Below are 19,770 nucleotides of genomic sequence, written 5' to 3' on the forward strand. Positions count from 1 at the left end.
TGCTTTAGCAAAGCCAATTTGCCTGCATCCTCTGGAAGGTAAAGTATGCCAAGATCTCCTGTCTCTCAGAACTTAATCAAACTCTTGGCAACCACATCTGCACTCAGCAACATGAAGCACAAGTTCTGTTCAGTTGCCCATATACCGTCATGAGTTTTGCCATATATATCATCTGGCTTTCAGAGGACCTTTCGTGGTTGCCAGGTCAAGTTCCTGATACAGAAGTGGCATCGGTGCTGGTGTTAATGGCTGCAGTAAAGTCAAATTCCTTGCTTATAGTGCTCTATGGTAGCAGTGAGAATGGTGGTAGTTTCTTTTTTCTTTCCTTTTTTTAAAAACCTTTTTCATGTTGAAGTTCACATGACCATTTTAAAGTGTAATTCAGTGGTGGTCAGTACATCCACAATGTGCAATCACCACTTCTATCTAGTTCCAAAACATTTTTACCACCTTAAAAGGAAACCCTGCACCCCTTAAATAGTGGTAGTTTCTCTATCATGCCACTTTTGTAGCATGCTTTGGGGTCTTATTCCTGGGATCTTTCTCTACAGTGGTATAATTATATAAGGGTGGAAATATAAAAGAGTAAGCCTTTAGAAACAGTTTGTGTCTAAATTAGCCCTCAGGCATATTGTCTTCAAAGGAATGTTTTAAACCAGCCAAAGACTAACATCAACATGCTTATATTTTGAGTCCCAAATTGAAATCCAAAATAGTGAGCCAGGCATGGTGGCTCGCGCCTATAAGCCCAACTACTCCAGAGGCTGAGGTGAGAGAATTTCTGGAACCTAGGAGTTCCAGGCTGCAGTGGGCTATGATTGTGCCACTGCACTCCAGCCTGGGTTACAGAGTGAGATTGCTTCTAAAACAAAAATTTGAAATAGTAAATGCATTGATTTTTTTAAATATATATAGAATCAAACAATTGTGAAAATGTAATTGGCTAAGTTTCATATACAGTTCTTCATAAAAACTCCCGGTATTCTCTAAGATGTAGTTTGAGCTAGCCAAGGATGATGGCTTCAACATGCCTCCAGTTGTCTTGTCACTCCAGGGCCTGCCTCAAACCAAAATAAGACTTGCTGTTACCCTGAGACAAGCCAAACTGTCATTGCCTTGGCAGCCACTACAACTACAGGTTGTTGTATCATGCCAAGCTCTGTTCTTTGTAACTACTAGAATGGAGTGGGATAGTAACGTGACGGTGAATCCGAAACAATGGTACTAGGAAGGAGGTTGGCCAAACTCAGAGTGGAGGCTGACGCTGTATCTGGTTGTAGCAGAGCCGGTCCCAGGGGAATAGGCTCAGCAATACCAAGGATGAGGGCCAGAAGGGGGCCAGAAGGGAGCAGGGGGTAGGGGAACTCTAGGAGCAGCGTAGCATTGATAACTGGCATCTGAAACCTACAGTTTCCAGTTCAGAGCAGTACACCATATCCAGTGTATACTTACACTCTAAGACATTTCCTGGGCGGTGATCTAGAAATGATATATATATACACACACATATATATATTTGTGTTTTTTTGAGACGAAGTCTCGCTGTCTCCCAGGCTGGAGTGCAGTGACGCTATCTCGGCTCACTGCAAGCTCCGCCTCCCGGGTTCCCGCCATTCTCCTGCCTCAGCCTCCTGAGTAGCTAGGACTACGGGCGCCTGCCGGCACGCCCAGCTAATTTTTTGTATTTTTAGTAGAGGCGGGGTTTTACCGTGTTAGCCAGTATGGTCTCGATCTCCTGACCTCGTGATCCACCCGCCTCGGCCTCCCAAAGTGCTGGGATTACAGGCGTGAGCCACCGCGCCTGGCCTTAGAAATGATATTTTTAAAAGGAGCTGTGTTTCAGTGTTAGACTGTAGTTATCCAAGCATTATCAGATAGTGTGCAGTTTTTGTAGTATAAGGTAAAAATCTGAATAATAAAGATTTTTAAATAACAGTTTTAGTTAATACTTGACTCAACTGACATTGAGACTCTTGATGCAAAAACGTAAGTAGAAGAGAAGGCTGAAAACTCAAGACCATCATACCCTGTGGGGAATTTACAATCTATAACAAACATATAGCATGAGATAGGAGAAAAGAAACTGAATGGTAATGATATTGCTGGAACTAAAGTCTATTTAGGAAATGGAAATACATAGCAAGAGGAGTCAGCTACTTCTTGGGCATTGATCAAAGAAAAATACACAAACATACAGAAGGAAAGAAAGGTCGTTTTATTTTATAACATTTTCCTTCTGATTCTGGGTGATTATATAGCTAGTCTACTCTTCCACCCGCAAGATTCTGGGGTATTTTGACTAATGTTATTTGCAATGTCCGTAAACTCAGAAGAAGTTAGTATTAATGGGAATATGAAAGAACCTCCAGTTATTGTGCAAGAAATTTTACATTTCCATCATGTTAAATTGTACAACTGTTTGTCATTCACTGTGCTGTAAGTCTATGTGAAACCAAATCTGTGGATTTACCGGTGGCCATTTTACCACCTCCAAACTATCTTTTATTTTTTTGAATTGTATCTCTTCTTACTCCATTTTCTTCTGATTAAAATCCTTCATGTTCTCCTGCATCATATGTCACTCATTTTTGTGTGAGCCACCTAGACCCTCTGAGAAAAAATTCAAAGCTACCCACTATATGATTGTTCGTTCACTGAACATGTATTTTTTGAGTGCCTACTGCATACTAAGCATTATGAAAGGCACTGAAATGGAAAAGACTAAGACATCCACCATCCGCAGATGGGCTTTTGTAGGTCCTGGAATTGAATTTGTCTTTTCTTTCCCCTATCATTTAACAGCCACTCAGGATGTTGGTAATTGGGTATTTTCATAAACCACATTAAATTGTATATTTCTGAATTTCTGTAATGGAAAATCATTATAAAGTCCCAAATCAGTGAAGATAAACTTACTCCACTATGCAAAACTAAAAATATGCTTGACTTAGAAGCTTTATTTTCTAAGGAGATAGTTAATAATGGACACTTTTGAAATAGCACCCTAAATGCACTTTTAGTTTCCAATCAGCAGATAGCAGCACTTGATTCCAATTCAAAGAGAAAGTTAGGATGGTATTCTGTGTGAATGCTGTCTATGACAAGGACACTCAACTTCCAGAAAATGATTCTTAAGTGGAAATTAGGCACATTCTAATTGGAGATTGTCTGGTTTGTCTTTGCAAGGGGAGCACTGCTGTACATTGGTCAGGTATATTTAAGGTAGAAGACAGCTTTTCCTCCTCATCAGTATAAACAACTGGACTTCTTTCTGTTAAGTATCGTATTAAACACAATCTGAAATTTTACTTACTATAAAGAAAATTTTATGCTTTTTTGATTAACTTTTCTCAGGTGCATTCTAAGTGAAGTGAATTTGATTTATTTCAATTGGAGTATTACTGCTGTAGGCACAGAGGTGTCCGCTGCACTCAATAAAATAAAGACCACACAGAAGAAATTATATTAGAGTCCAAACAACCCAAAGAAATCGAAGGAAATGCTCTAAGGAAGGAAATGCAGACACTAAGTTTCTAAAACGGACATGCGTGTATCCTTAAGTGCACATCATCATTGGAATGCGTGATTATCCTGCTGTTTGTACTTGCAGTATTGTCCCAAAAGTAAACTGAATTATCCATCTGGCAAATGCAATAGATGGGCCCTATGCTGGAGTGCAGTGGTGTGATCTCAGCTTACTGCAACCTCCGCCTCCTAGGTTCAAATGATTCTCATGCCTCAGCCTCCCAAGTTGCTGGGACTACAAGTGCCCACCACCACGCCTGGCTAATTTTTGTATTTTTAGTAGAGACAGGGTTTCACCATGTTGGTCTGCTGGTCTCAAACTCCTGACCTCAAGTGATCTGCCTGCCTCAGCCTCCCAAGGTGCTGGGGTTACAGGTGTGAGCCACTGCACCCAGCCAGTATCACTTTTAGTCTGTAATATTCTAGCTTGTTCATCTAGTATATCCTTCGCTGTTAATTCTATAATACAGGATTTCAGGTTTATGTTCACTCATCAGTGGCTCTTCTTGGTTTATCTTCTCCAAAATGTATCTACTGCTTGAATCGTCCCTCTTGTTCTGCAGTCACTATTTGAAAAATAGGTATCCAGTATGTTTAGGCACTGTCTGCCCCTATGATGCCTCTCAGAGCTCTGAGCATGGGATCTGAGCTTGCAGGGCCAGAACAAGCCAGCATGATGGGGGGCTCCTCCCTGCGTCTAGGTTTTTGAAACACGTCTTTTCTTTTGTTCTCCAGCTCTGGGTTGGGCTGAAAAATTATTTTTCTGTGGTTATTCATCTTTGGATTACCTCATAATCACCTTTTGGTTTCTCAGTTTTGTATTATCTGTATATTCAGTTTCCTACATCAAATTATCTCTATTTAATTTTTGTCTTTTTTCTTTGAGATGGAGTCTCACTCTGTTGCCCAGGCTGGAGTACAGTGGTGCAGTCTCGGCTCACTGCAACCTCTGCCTCTCGGGTTCAAGTGATTCTCCTGCCTCAGCCTCCCAAGTAGCTGGGATTACAGGCGCCCGTCACCATGCCCGGCTACTTTTTGTATTTTCAGTACAGATGGGGTTTCACCATGTTGGCCAAGCTGGTCTCAAACTCCTGACCTCGGGTGATCCGCCCTCCCTGGCCTCCCATAGTGCTGGGATTACAGGCATGAGCCACTGCACTCAGCCTCTAAAATTCTTAGTTTCTGTTTTCCTTATTTGATTAATACAGCTGTAAAAATAGCAAAACATGTATCTAAAGTTTTACTTCAGTGGCAAAGGAGGGTTTTTATTTTGTAGAATTTATGTGTGATTTTAAGTGAAATATTTGTTTGGATCTTGGGGTTTTGGTAGCATATAAAGTCAATAAAATCAGAGACTTCGGGTTATAGAAGGGGAAAAAATCCTCAGCATCACATTCAGCAATGGTTTCAATTCATGAACAAGTTGATAGTCAAATCCTGAGTATAAAATACTTTGTATTCTATCAACTTCTTCTCAAATTACTAGTAAGAACTTCATATTTTATGTGATTCTCTCATTGACTATTTTCATCTTTTCCTTAAATAAAACCAGGAGCAAAAACCTCAAAAATACCAAAAATCAATCAGGATGAAAAAATGTGCATAGTCCTTTAACCACTAAATAAATTGAATTTGTAATTTTAAAACTTCAAAAAGGGAATCTCCAGACCCACATGGTTTCACTGAAGAATTCTATCAAACATTTAAAAAAAAAAAGTTATCAGTTTCATACATTCAGTATATTAAAAAAAAAATTGTTAGTTTTACACAGTCTTTTCCAGGAAATAGAACAGGAGGGAAACACTTCACAACTCATTTTATAAGACTAGTTTTACCATGATGCCAAAACCAAACACAATATAAAAAAAAAAACTACAGATTAATATTTCTCATGAACTTAGAGGCAAAACTCCCCCAAAAATATTAAATCCATTAATGTGTAACAAGAAGTACATGTCATGACCAAATGTGATTTATCCCTTGTAAGCAAGGATGGTTCAAGATTCATAAATCAATTAGTGTAATCATAGAAACAGGCTGAAGAAGAGAAATCATATGATAATATCAACTGACATAGAAGCATTTGACAAAATTCACATATATTCAAAATAGCCAGTGGTCCCCATGTTGGGATCTGATAGTGCTGACTCCCCTCAGGCACCTTCTCCCATCTTTGATACTCCCTGATGTAAGAATAATGCTTTTTTGTATCTCATCTTATAAATCAGTGAGTCAGAATTCGTAAGAAATACATGGCTAGAAATGGAATAAATCAAACACGTATTTAGCAAATCATAATTATCCAAGCCACAATTTTAAAAGGTGTTTTCTCACAGAGAAGAGCATTTCTCTAAATATGTAATGTTGTTGGAAAATTCATAATTATTCCTATGGTACACACTTTTTTGGCCTAAGCTAGTAAAGACCATTTCTCTTCCCAAGATCCACCATTATACATTAACATTTGAATATTTTCATTATACAGCCAAGATAGCAATTCCCAGATCCAACGCTAATGTACTTCCTGGCTAAAGCTGAAACTCTTACGAGCAATTAACTAATTCATGAGTTAATATTGTTTAGACATAAGCCTCTAGAACTAAGTGAGCCTAATGTATGTACAACGCTTAGCACATTTCCTGCGTATAATACTCAATATATGATAGTAATTAGTATCACTGCCATAAACTAACAATGTCAAGAGGTTTTCTACATTGATTAGAAGGATTTTTGTTTTTTAAAGCGTTTTCAAGCTAAGCATAAATTTCTCAAACCCATGAACGTAGGTGATAGGAACACTGTGTTCTCCTAAGTCCAGTCACCACTCTATCCAAAATTCAATTTAAAATGTGCTAATAGTTTTTCTGTGTGTTTAGCCAAATACATGCTACACATGCATGTCAGTAAAAGAAAATGCTACCAGTAATGTTTTGTTTTTGTTTTGTTTTGTTTTGTTTGGAGACAGAGTTTCGCTCTTATTGTTCAGGCTGGAGTGCAATGGTGTGATCTCAGACCACTGCAACCTCTGCCTCCCAGGTTTGAGCGGTTCTCCTTCCTCAGCCCCCTAGTAGCTGGGATTACAGGGGTGTGCCACCACACCTGGCTAATTTTTCTATTTTTAGTAGAGACGGGTTTTCACCATGTTAGCCAGGCTGGTCTTGAACTCATGACCTCAGGTGATCTGCCTGCCTCGGGCTCCCAAAATGCTGGGATTACAGGCATGAGCCACGGTGCCCGGCACAGCTAGTGTTTTAATTAAAGCCTTTGCTACAGAAAAGTTGTGTCATTTGGGTACTCTGGGAAGCAGATGCTGAGACAGGAATGTAAAAGGTTTATTGGAGGGTAACAAAACAATTTAGAAGTGAATTGTGGAGGAAGCAGTATTGGGCATAGAGAACCTCAGACCATGATGCAGAGCTGAGTCTTGACTAACATGAGGAGCTCAGGAGCAAAGATTGCCCGTGAGGATACCCACTCAGGGCAGAAATGGTGGAGGGTACCCTGGCCCTGCTCAGTCATTGGTAGGAACTTCCCTAGAGGGGTGTGGCCTTGAGTTGAAAGCTGAAGCACAGCCTGAAGGAACTGACAGATGAAGCTTATCAGCTAATTTGCATTTTTTACAGCTAAACTGGACATTCATTCTTGAGGGGAAATCTGAGCAGTACACCTCCATGACTTCAGAAGAAATGCTGGAGAAGACAAATAGTAAAATCCTTATTTGACCTTTTTTGCTGCTAATTCCTTTTTTTTTTTAAGAGGTGGAGTCTCACTGTCACCCAGGCTGGAGTGCAGTGGCACAATGATGGCTCACTGCAGCCTCAAACACCAGAGCTCAAACAATCCTTCCACCTCAGCATCCTAAGTATCTGAGCTTATGGGTTTACCACCATGCCCACCTTTGACTTTTTTCCTTATTCCCTATCAGATAGTCTCCTATCTGGACTATCTGAAGGGTGGTTTTAAAAATCATATTTCTGTGGAATACCTACCCACTTAAAAATGTGTAATAATGATGCCAATGGCTGCTGCCATCATGCTGGCTGCAGCAGGGAAGTGTGGCTGGGGCTGCCTACGCCATGGAGCCAGGGGAATCCCTCCTCCTCCTCCTGAGTTGGGACAGGAATTTCCGGTGCTGCTGTGGCCGCCCAAACCGCAGCTGTAGACCCAGGCCTCCTGCTCTACGGAGCAGGCAGGAGCCCTGCCCTCCTGGCCTTCCCAAACTACAGCCGTGGATCCAAGCCTCCCTGTGTTCTTGAGGGAGCCGGAAACAGGCAGGATCTGCCCTCCTGGGTGCAGCTGCAGCTGCCGCACCCACAGCTTCAGATCTGGGTCTCCTGCTCCAGGAAGCAGGCAGGAGCTGTGGATAAGCAGGAGCCCTGCCCCTTCCAAGTTGATGGGGTGGGAGCTCCCGGGTGCAGCTGTGACCGCCCTCCCAGGTGTAGAACCCGGGAATCTCTGTAGCCTGCACCCTCAGGGATCCCAGGAAGGCTCCCCCACTCCCACCAACCCCTAGCCCTGCAGGTTCAGGGGTGTCTGTTCAGAGTCCTGAATGGAAGGGGTGGGTCCCCAGTAAGTCCCCACCTTCTGGCCAGGGAGGGCCTGAAGACTGGGGTCCAGGCTGCCAGTGGCTGCCAGTCCCTCCCACAGGAGTGGGGACTCATGCTCTTCGGTGCTGCTCATGGCTGCCTATGGACCAATCAGCACGTACTTCCTCCCCTCTGAGGTCCATAAAAGCCCTGGGCTCAGCCAGAGCAGGGCAGAGGATGACGGGATGACCAGCTACAGAGAGGAAGTACTCTACCCATAGCTGGAGATGATGGGCGACCAGCTGCAGAGAGGAGCTACCCTCTGCTGAGAGCTTCAGAGACCTGCAGGCATCCGAATGACTTGCCTGCAGAGAGGAGCCACCCTTTCCAGGGCTGCCTCTCGGCTGAGAACTGAACACCCAATGGAATAATCTGCCTACAGAGAGGAGCCACCCACTCCTCTGAGCTATTCTAACACAATAAAACTCTTCTTCACCCTCCACTTGTCTGCATACCTCATTCTTCCTGGATGGAGAACAAGAATTCAGGCACCATGGCCATAGAGGTCTCTGGCCAGAAAAAATTGACACCCCAGAGATCCTGTAACAATCATCTATTTCTAATTCAGAAACACTTACAAAAAGATTTCATAAAAATTAAGGTAACAGGTAACGTTTTTCTGAATTTTAAGTTGTATTAATTTTTCATAAATTTGATGCCTCATGACATGTCTGTTAAGTATTAGTACATAACAGTGATGAACGTTCAGGAATAGCTGTTTACACTTTTTCTTGGACATAACCTTGCCTTGTCTGGCTACAGACCCTGCAGAGAGTTTGCTCCTGTGTGGGTGGAGTGGCCGCCTGGATCCCACACTTGCCCACTCATGTGCTCCCTCCCACAAGAGTCTGAGCACAGTAGGCCAAGCAGACAGGGTGCCCCTGCTAGGAGTCTGGCAAAGGGGCTGAGAGAAATCTTGCATCACTGCCAACTTTGGGTTCAATATTTCATGTTTTTCTGAAAAAAAAGCTTAGCGTTCTGAAAACAGCACTGAGTTATTCAGTGACTAGAACAAAATTTAGAACTTCTCTACTGCCATTAAAATTAAATAGTAGAGGCCGGGCGTAGTGGCTTATGCCTGTAATCCCAGCACTCTGGGAGGCCAAGGCGGATGGATCACCTGAGGTCGGGAGTTCAAGACCAGCCTGACCAACATGGAGAAACCTGGTCTCTACTAAAAATACAAAGTTAACCGGGTGTGGTGGCACACGCCTGTAATTCCAGCTACTTGGGAGGTTGAGGCAGGAGAATCGTTTGAACCCGGGAGGCAGAGGTTGCAGTGAGCTGAGATTGCACCGTTGCACTCCAGCCTGGGCAATAAGAATAAAAGTCCGTCTCAAAAAAAAAAAAAAATAGAAGCAAAATACTGCTTCACCAAGGATAACTAATATCTTATGCAAAATCATCTTTACAATAATTATGTGAACACTTTTTGAAACAAATCAATTATGCAAGAGAATCGGTTATCAGTTACACTAAATTGGCTATGTAATGAGACTTACTAAATTACAAGGTTAGGGAAGTAGAGCTTGTGGTACCTTGTAAAAAAGAACATCTTTACATCTTAAATTAGCAAGTCCATATCCTAAGTCTTATTTTGCTACATGAAAATCTACTCAGTCAGCAAACATTTAGGGAGTGCCTACAGTAGAAGCAGCACTGTGGGGACGCAGCTACGAACAGGCACTTTATAGAAGAAAACCGGAAAGTGAAATCTCATGTAAGTGCTGAACCTGCTTAGTAATCAAGGAAGTACAAATTAAGACCACATTGAGGTACTACTATTTTATATCCCTTAGAGGAAAGGTCTAAGAAAGCCAAATGGGAGAATATGAATCAATGTGAACTCTCATACATTATAATGCATGTGCAAATTTATAAAATAACTTTGAAAACCAATTTAGCAGTTTTTTGTAAAATTACACATTGACATAACTTGTGACCTAAAACTCTACTCCTAGAAATACATTCTAGGAAAAGTTGCACGTATTTGGAATGCTAATAACAAAAACAACTGGAAATACTCTTGAAACCCAATGACATGGAATAAGTAAGTTTTGGTATATTGTATTTATCCAGCGAAATAATATACAGCAGTTAATGAACTATAGCTCCACACATGGATATGAATCTTAGGAACATAATTTCGAGTGGAAAAGAACTCCCGAGAGACTGATACTGTATAATATCTCCATAAACTAAAAAAACCCAAACAAAACAGTGCTCAGGCCTATGAAAACCTACATTTTTTGAAAGGTGAGGGGATGATAAATGCAAAACTCAGGCTAATGGTTGCATGAATGGGATAGGGAAAAGCACATAGGTGAATGAATGGTATTGTTCAAGTTGAAGGTTTTGTGAGAAATAAGTTCATAGAGGTTCATCATCTTATGCTACATAATTTACTTACATGTGATAGGTTATTTTTAAATTTAGGAGTATTTTTAAATTAGGTTAATTTAAAAAGCAATAAAATAATGCTCCCTCTTGAATAGCATACTTCTGCATCTAAATTGGCTAGTGGTTGGACTGACAGTGGAATGCATGTTTTCTTTCAGGGTAGTGTCTTGGAAAGTCAACTTCAAAACAATAGAAAAACAGAACATGGCATACAGTATGCTTTCCCAATAAGATGTTCTTTTTCTGTCTTTGTAATTTATAAAAATGATTGGTTTGTTTGTTTATTTAGGGACACAGTCTCACTCTGTCACCCAGGCTGGAGTGCAGTAGTGTGATCTCACCTCACTGCAACCTCTGCCTCCTGGGTTCAAGCGATTCTCCTGCCTCAGCGTCCTGAGTGGCTAGGATTACAGGCATCTGCCACCATGCATGGCTAATTTTTTTGTATTTTTAGTAGGGATGGGTTTTCACCATCTTGGCCAGGCTGGTTTCAAACTCCTGACCTCAAGTGATCCGCCCACCTCGGCCTCCCAAAGTGCTAAGATTACAGGCATGAACCACTGCGCCTGGCCAATTATTTTAAAATTCAATACTTAAGAAAATTGAATAGATAAAAATTATTAAATAATGTTTTATTAAAGATAAAAAGATTCTTATTAAATGAAATAATTTGTATTAAAACGCATTCTCAGTCCATTTTGTGCTACTATAACAGGATTTCACTGAGTAATCTATAAAGAATGAAAATTTATTCTCTCACAGTTCTGGAGGATGAAAAGTCCAAGAACAAGCCACTGGCAGGTTAGGACCTGGTCTCTCTGCTTCCAAGATTTCTTGGCACCTAGAATACTGTGTCATCTGGAGGGGAGGACCATCATATCCTCACATGGCAGAAGATCAAGAGAGAGCTGATCAACTCCTGCAGGCCATTTTTCTGATGGCATTAACCTATTCACGAGGGCGATTCCTCATTACCTAAACACCTCCCATTAAGCCCCATTGCCCAGTGCTGTTGCATTGGGGATTAAGCTTTCAATACATGAGTTAAGACGGGAACAAACATTCAAACCATAGCATCCTCTGAACCTCTCAACTTCTATAGTTCCATGCCCCAGATGTAATGACTGAATATTTTTGTGCATTATTTCTAACATTTTCTATATATATGCAAACATATATTTATACACATTAAACACATAACTTTATTTAAAAACTTTGCTGAAAACTATTTGGCAATAACCTATTCCTTTACTTACAAAGCATATTTCATGTTAGAACCCATAAATCACCCTCAACACTTTTAGGGGTTATGTAGTTTTCCGTTATAATAGATACGTCACGATTTAAACAGTCATTTGATCACAGTTATTTAGGCTATTGCAATGTAACAGGACAGTAAATGAGACTCGGTCAGTTTTAGTGGAGGCTTCCAAGTCTGCAAGTAAAAGCATCCAACTACCCCTACATTCTATAGTGAGATGATAGACTATGTAGGTAGGACTTATTATACAAAGGAGGCCTTTATAAACTGGCTTAGGACCCTGAAGTCATCATTCATCTTAGGATATACAACTATTGAAGTGTATAAGATTGAAAAAGAAAAGTTAAAATTTTAAAAGGAGATATTTTGAAACATGCTAAAGACGAAAACAAGGGGTCCTTTTTAGTTTACCCAAAAGTTGGTGGCAAGAATATACATTGGTCCAATGTTTGGACAGTGATGGCAACAAGCAATAAAGATTAAAACATTCCATTCCTACTTTGCTTCACTTTCATAATCATCTGGTAGGAAAGAGTAGAAGTAAAATTGATGTGTGAGAACTGAAGCCAAAGATGAATGAAGAAGAAAAGAACAATAGTGCAAACCACGATTCTGTAAAATAATTTATCTCTGCACCTGGAAAAGTTTGGAGCAGAATTATGCAATCTTCAAGCTGTCGGCTCAGGTGAGCAGATACCTTAGATGAATTCCCTGGCAACAAAATTAAGCGGAGAGCTGAGAAAATTTGTTTGGGAGAGTTCTTAGAAAATAACCTGGAAGAAGTTGGGGCAGGCAGGACTGACCAAAGCAAGAAGCTTTCCTACAGTGTGGCTGCAACTGAGGTCCCAGCTGATCCTTCTGGGAGTTCCAGAGTTGGGGTGGCTTTTCAGAGTTGTCCCACATTGAGGCTAGAGAAGTGGGCCGTTTTATTCCTGCATCAGTGAGCACTGGGAAGGGTGTGACTTTGGGTAAAGAAATTATGGTCTGCAGCCAATATCCCCAGCAGCTTGGAGTTAGGTACATCGACCATACGGAGCAACTCTGGATGAAGTGCTGCAGTATCCCCTATAAGAAGTAATGCAGATTTTTCTTGCTGGTACTCATCCATTTCTGTTTTAAGCCCTTATCTTTGCATGACTTTCACCACTTGTATGCTACTCTCAGGCTTACCGGAAATCATTCTGCCACCCCCTGCCCCCAACTGCACTAGGGAGAGCAGGGCCTTGTGAGGTTTTCTTGGGCTGCCGGGATATATCACGTGGACATTTGCACTCATTTTGCTGCTGGGCAGGAGAAGACCCTCAAGCTTTGCCTTATTCACCAGGGATGCCCACATTCTCTCCTGTTCTTGGATTTCCAACTGTCTTGATTTCTCTCTTCCCATAGTCTGAACAAATTTCCATAGCTCAGTGGACCAGGGGTGGAGCTGAAGAGAAGCAGAGGACCAGGAAAAGCAGACACTCTGCCGATAACTCATTTTCTCCCATTTAATTTTTATGACCTGAATTATCTCTAGGCCTAGCTTTTTTTCCTTTTCTTTTCTTTTTTTTAAACATCTAAAGGTGTAAGCTTCAGAAATTTTAGCAGCTCTTTGGTTTTCTGCTGTAACAGTCTTTGCCTGAGGCAATGAATGCACTGACTAAATGAATAAAAGGCAAAGAGTAAAAAATTTAGAGAGGGATTTCTCAGGTAATATCTCAAAATATTATCCCGCCACAATTACACCCAGGGATATTGACAGGATCTGTGATGAGATCCATGAAAGCTTATAATAGCCTTTGATGGCTCATGAAAAAGGAAAAAGGATCAGATGATCAAAGTCAGGGAAAAGTCTCAATTTCATTTAAGGAAGGAAGGAAGAGGATGCTGCAAATTGTAGATGGGCAACCTTAATGTTCTACATGAAGAACATTCCAGACAAAACTGATCTCAGGCCAGGCATGGTGGCTCACACCTGTAATCCCAGCACTTCGGGAGGCCCAGGTGGGTGGATCACTTGAGGTCAGGAGTTCGAGACCAGCCTGACCAACATGGCAAAACCCCGTCTCTACTAAAAATACAAAAATTAGCCAGGTGGTAGTGGTGTGCACCTGTAATCCTAGCTACTCAGGAGGCTGAGGCAGGAGAAGCACTTGAGCCTGGCAGGCAGAGGTTGCGGTGAGCCGAGATCACATCACTGCACTCCAGTCTGGAGTGAGACCCTGTGTCAAACAAGCAAGACAAAACTCATTTATGTTTTTGATAGTTTGTCTTGGTCAGACAAAGGCTGTTGAAATAGGTATCTGGACTTCAGCAAATAATTGGACAGTCTTCTGAAATATCATGAATAAGATGTAAGAATGGGAACCAGAAGACAGAAGGGCAGGTAGATTTATAATACAGTGAACAACTGTGCCCAAAGAGGACTGGAACATGGCCACAGTAAAATGGTCAAGATAGATGTGGCTGTGGAAACGATGGCATTTGAGGGAAGCTGGACAGAACTGAGGATATGAAGTCTGGGGAAGAAAAGCCTCAGGGAACCTAGGGTAATCTGAAAGTGAGACCTGTCATCCTATGCAGGCTCATTCTGTGGGGCTTTGATATGGTTTAGCTCTGTCTCCCCACTCGAATCTCATGTTGAATTATAATCCCCAGTATTGGAAGTGGGACCTGGTGGGAGGTGACTGGATCAGGGGCTGGATTTCTTATGAATAGTGTAACACCATCTCCTTGGTGCTGTCTTCATGATAGTGGGTGAGTTCTCACGAGATCTGGTCATTTAAAAGTGTGTGGCACTCCCCACCTCACACTCTTGTTCTTGCTTCCACCATGTGAAGTGCCTGCGCTCCCTTTGCCTTCCACCATAAGTAAAAGTTTCCGGAGGCCTCCCCAGAAGCACATGCCACAGTGCTTCCTGTACAGCCTGCAGAACCATGAGCCAATTACATGTCTTTTATTTATAAACTACCCAGTCTAGGTACTTCTTTGTGGTAATGCAAGAATGGCCTAATACAGGCTCAAAGGAAAAAAAAACTAGAGCACATTTCTGATGTTTAGAACGTGTCGGCTGGGCACAGTGGCTCACTCCTATAATCCCAGGACTTTGGGAAGCCAAGGCAGGCAGATCACTTGAAACCAGGAGTTCAAGACCAGCCTGGCCAACATGGCCAAACCCCATCTCTACTAAAAATACAAAAATTCGCTGGGCATGTGTGATGGTTAATACTGAGTGTCAACTTGATTGGATTGAAGGATGCAAAGTATTGATCCTGGGTGTGTCTGTGAGGGTGTCGCCAAAGGAGATTAACATTTGAGTCGGTGGGCTGGAAAAGGCGGACCCACACTTAATCTGGGTGGGCACCATCTAATCAGCTGTCAGTGTGGCTAGAATATAAAGCAGACAGAAAAATGTGAAAAGACTAGATTGGCTTAGCCTCTCAGCCCACATCTTTCTCCTGTGCTGGATGCTTCCTGCCCTCGAGCACTGGACTCCAAATTCTTCAGTTTTGGGACTCGGACTGACTTTCCTTGCCCCTCAGCTTGCAGATGGCCTGTTGTGGGACCTTGTGATCATGTGAGTTAATTCTTAATAAACTGCCCTTCATATAAATATATTTTTATATAAATATATACATTATATATATTTTGTATATAATATATAATTATATAGGAGAATTGCAGGAGAATTGCTTGAACCCAGGAGGTGGAGGTTGCAGTGAGCCAAAATCATGCCACTGCACTCCAGCCTGGGCGACAGAGTGAGACTGTTTAAAAAAAAAAAAAAAAGAATTTGTCTCAAAAGCAAATAAAACAATCACATGAAAACCTGGGCTGTTGTGAGGTAATAAGCTTAACAGCAGTGTGATGCCACAGTGGAGACATTCATTCCACTAAGTGTACAGAGTGCCTACCCTCCAGTCACAGAGAAATAGAGAATGAGGTGAGATGACTTCTGAGAGCTCCCACAGTTCTGAGCAGCTATGATTCCACTCCTAGAAAATGCAAGTGCTAAGCCAAAACCAAGTGAATTGCCACTTTTTGTTTTTTACCAAAATGTTTTATGTTTTACAGAAAAACCAATGATTCAGAAAGAGGTTTATAAAAGCTTGTGGATGCACTCAGAGTCAATTTTATGGCTCGTGACTGGCAATATTAATAGAAGCACTAACAAAAGGTATGATATGTAGTAATAAAACACCTAAGCATGCACTCATAAATCATGTTCCCACAGGATTTGCTTGGGCAGGTTGTTTTTCCCTTGTGATTGAAGACAGAACAAATTCTACACTAAACTTAGCTTTTCCCCAGGAGACCCATAAACCTCAATACAGGCTAAAGACTGGAGTAAAAACCATGTCGTTTCAAAGATAAAACACCAATGAACATATAGATATGAAAAAAATATGACATTCTAGACTTACACAATGGAAATGTTTAGTCATCATACTTCATAGCATAATAGCACAGCGGGTTGCTCATTGGGCACTCCTAAATTAAAATTGCATAGGTTGATTTTCTACCCGTCAGTTCTGCTAAGATCCTAAACCAAAATTTGATGAGAAATTAAAGCTTATATAGCTTTGGTGATGGCTGTTGTTTTTGCAGCTACTTATCCCTGCCTTCTGGTATTAGAGTCTTTCTTTCTTTGTTCCTCTCAGGAACTCCTCCTCCCACATCTGATGGAGCTACCAATCATCAGGTCTCCTCTGCCTCTGGGGTGTGACTCAGGCTGGCCAATCAAAGTTCTTCATCCAGTTGGACTGTGACTGGCCCTGGGTGGTTATCTGACCCAAGGAAGTCCAGAATCCTTTTGCAGGGATTATTAGACATGCTAAGAGAATGGTTGGGGAAAGCTTATCTCCTGAGATGATACACTAGAGCAGGAGTTCCCCAGCCCCCGGGGCCACATACTGGTACCACTCTAGGGCCTGTAACGAACCTGGCTGCCTAGCAGGAGGTGAGCATTACTGCCTAAGCTCTGCCTCCTGTCAGTTTAGTGGTGGCGTTAGCTTCTCATAGAAGGGTGAACCCCATTGTGAACTGTGCATGCGAGGGATCTAGGTTTTGTGTTCCTTATGAAAATCCAATGCCTGATGAACTGAGGTGGAACAGTTTCATCCCAAAACCATCCCCCAACCACCATCCATGGAAAAATTGTCTTCCACGAAACCAGTCCCTGGTGCCAAAAAGATTGGGAACTGCTGCACTAGAGATCATTTGAGTGGACATGCTGGGGTCCCATCCTTGCCACCATAAGGAGAGGGGTAAACCAGTGAAAAGGAAGGCAGAGCTGAGAATAAAAAGGAAAGGGCAAGGCCAGGTGCAGTAGGTAGCTCATGCCCGTAATCCTAGCACTTTGGGAGGCCGAGGTGGGCAGATCACCTGAGGTCAGGAGTTCAAGGCCAGCCTGACCAACATGGAGAAACCTTGTCTCTACTAAAAATAAAAAATTAGCTGGGCGTGGTGGTGTGCATCTGTAATCCCAGCTACTCGGGAGGCTGAGGCAGGAGAATCGCTTGAACCCGGGAGGCAGAGGTTGCACTGAGCCGAGATCATGCCCTTGTACTCCAGCCTGGGCAACAAGAGTGAAACTCTGTCTCAAAAAATTAAATAAATAAGTAAAAAATAAAAGGGGGAGGGACAGAAGCCTGATAATGTCTTTTGAATGCTTAAATCCAGGGACAAAACATGGAGATATGAATGACTGTGTGGAGCAGAACCCACCTTCTCCCGGCTCAGCTTTGGACTGTGAGGTGACAGAGAAATAAACATAAACATTTGTTGTGCTAAGCCACTGAGATTTTGAGTCATAACAGCTGTTAGCATCAACGAATCTAACTAATACAGTAGCCCACCATATAACTTCACTAGTATGTCTGAAATTCAAGGGTTGTGATCAGCCACTCTCCCCTGTCCCCACTCTAACAGTTAATTGACCTGTGAATTTGCCTTTTGAAGGATAGAAAGAGAATTTTGTGTAAATTCTCTTTCTATACTTACTGCATTATTGTATTTCAGCCTTTGTTTGGTTTCCTGACAGATGTAATTGTCCTGTGTGTCCTTTCTCCAGGCAGAGTGATGTTCCTGGAATGTTCATCTAATCATATCATGCTTCTGTTTGTAACTTTCTGCCTGCTGGTCCCTGCTCTACCTCTCTACGATTGGAACATATTTTTCTTATGCCCTTGTTTTCCAAGGACTGAATCTGACTCATCTTTTGGGGCTCTGTGTAAATATTCCTTTATCCAGTAAGCCTGCCTTGAACATTTAGTCTGGTCTAATCCTAATCTGGTGCCTCTGCTATGAACTCCCATAGTACTTTCTATTTGTCTTAGTGGAGCACTTACGACACCTTATTTACATTTCTTAATTGTCTGTTTCCCCTCTCTGGATTTGAGGTATAAAGGCTCTTGGGCATTGCATTCCCAGAGCCTCGAACAATGCCTGGCACATAGCAAAAAATATATAGATATATTTTATGTATATGTATCTATATATGTCATATATATCATATATACATATATGTGCTTAATGACATGAATGAATCAGTGACAAAAAAAGAGAAAACCAATATAAACATCAGAAAGATCCTCCTCCCATAAAAACATCACAAAGATCCTCCTCCCATGCAAGTGTGGTAACTGACGTCTGAAGGTAGTGAGTCTGCAGCAGGTAAAAATATTACCTAGAAATCTTTCAAAATCTTTGAAAACACAGTCATGTATTGGATTCTTCCTAACATTTTTTTCTTTCCTTGGCTTGGGAGATTATAATATCTCTGGAAGATAAAAAATATATTTGGCTTGGGTCAAAATAATTTATAGTTAAGAAACTGAGTGTACTTATTTTTTGGATTCTGAGTTTGATTAGTTGCTGAGGCTCATTTATTATCTGAAATGTAAGTAGTTAAAAGTTTTCAATAGCCTAAGTCAGAGATGTGCTACTTTTCAATTTGATTTTTCTTTTGAAGGTAGAGGGACATTAGTAATAATGGGGGCAATAAATAAAAAGGAATTTATAGACTTAAAATTTCTGTTGACATATTGGTATTGCCAGCATTCAACAGACATAGTTATTTTGGAGAAGAGGGAAGCTTTATAAATAATGAAACAAAATAACTGTTCTTCTCTCTGTAGTTTGGCAATCCATATAGACACTAATATCCATTATTTTAAAGATATAGGTTTGTCGGAGGCTGAGGCAGGAGAATGGCGTGAACCCGGGAGGCGGAGCTTGCAGTGAGCTGAAATCCGGCCACTGCACTCCAGCCTGGGCGACAGAGCGAGACTCCGTCTCAAAAAAAAAAAAAAAAAAAAAAAAAGATATAGGTTTGAAATTAACGTGTTGCAGGGTGCAGTGGCTCACACCTGCAATCCCAACACTTTAGGAGGCCGAGGCAGGAGGATCACTTGAGCCCAGGGATTTGAGGCCAGCTTGGGCAACATGGTGAGACCCTGTCTCTACTAAAAATAAAAAATTTAGCCCAATGTGGTTGTGCATTCCTGTAGTCCCAGCTTCCCAGTAGGCTGAGGTGGGAGGATTGCTTGAACCCTGGAGGTTGAGGCTGCAGGGAGCTATGATCATGCCACGGCACTAAAAAAAAAAAAAAAAAAAAAAAGAGAGAGAGAGAGAGAAAAGAAATTACTGTCACACCTTCTTTTGGGGTAGGTCATTAATTTATTTAAGAAATAAAAAACAAGGAGATAAACTAATTTAGAGATTGTTGAAATGTCTTATAGAAGGCACAGTAAAATACAACGGTATTCAAACCCTTTCTTTCTCAGGTCTGAACACTTATAAAAGACATACAACATGAATTTCTACAGAAAAGAAAACCCCACACAAATCCATTCCATTCCTGCAGAATTCTAAAAGAGAGAGAAAAAAAGAGGGGAGAGAATGAGAATCTGAAAAAGCAACACTGCCATAGGAATTTCGTCCCAGGCCCAGCAACATGGTTATGCAAATCATTTCAGATGTAGAGGATTGAGTGATGCACAGGGCTGAGAACATTGT

General features: G+C 41.5%; 1 protein-coding gene across 12 annotated transcripts in view; it reads left to right on the top strand.

Moving 5' to 3' along the window:
- Positions 1-19,770, top strand: part of PDK1 (pyruvate dehydrogenase kinase 1) — a 70,816-nt gene that overhangs the window by 48,589 nt on the left and 2,457 nt on the right. For 7 of the 12 annotated variants that reach the window (XR_013402033.1, XR_013402031.1, XR_013402036.1 and 4 more), the window contains one exon: positions 7,149-8,553. The exons of 2 other annotated variants lie outside the window; for them this stretch is intronic. The gene's annotated coding sequence lies outside the window, so the exon portion shown is untranslated. Of the gene's footprint in view, positions 1-7,148; positions 8,554-15,825; positions 15,929-17,433; positions 17,542-19,770 lie in introns of those variants that run through there. 3 more of the 12 variants (XR_013402034.1, XR_013402032.1, XR_001438635.3) reach the window with 1 other exon arrangement.

Source organism: Macaca mulatta, chromosome 12 (assembly GCF_049350105.2).
Source record: "Macaca mulatta isolate MMU2019108-1 chromosome 12, T2T-MMU8v2.0, whole genome shotgun sequence".
NCBI classification, from domain to species: Eukaryota; Metazoa; Chordata; class Mammalia; order Primates; family Cercopithecidae; genus Macaca; species Macaca mulatta.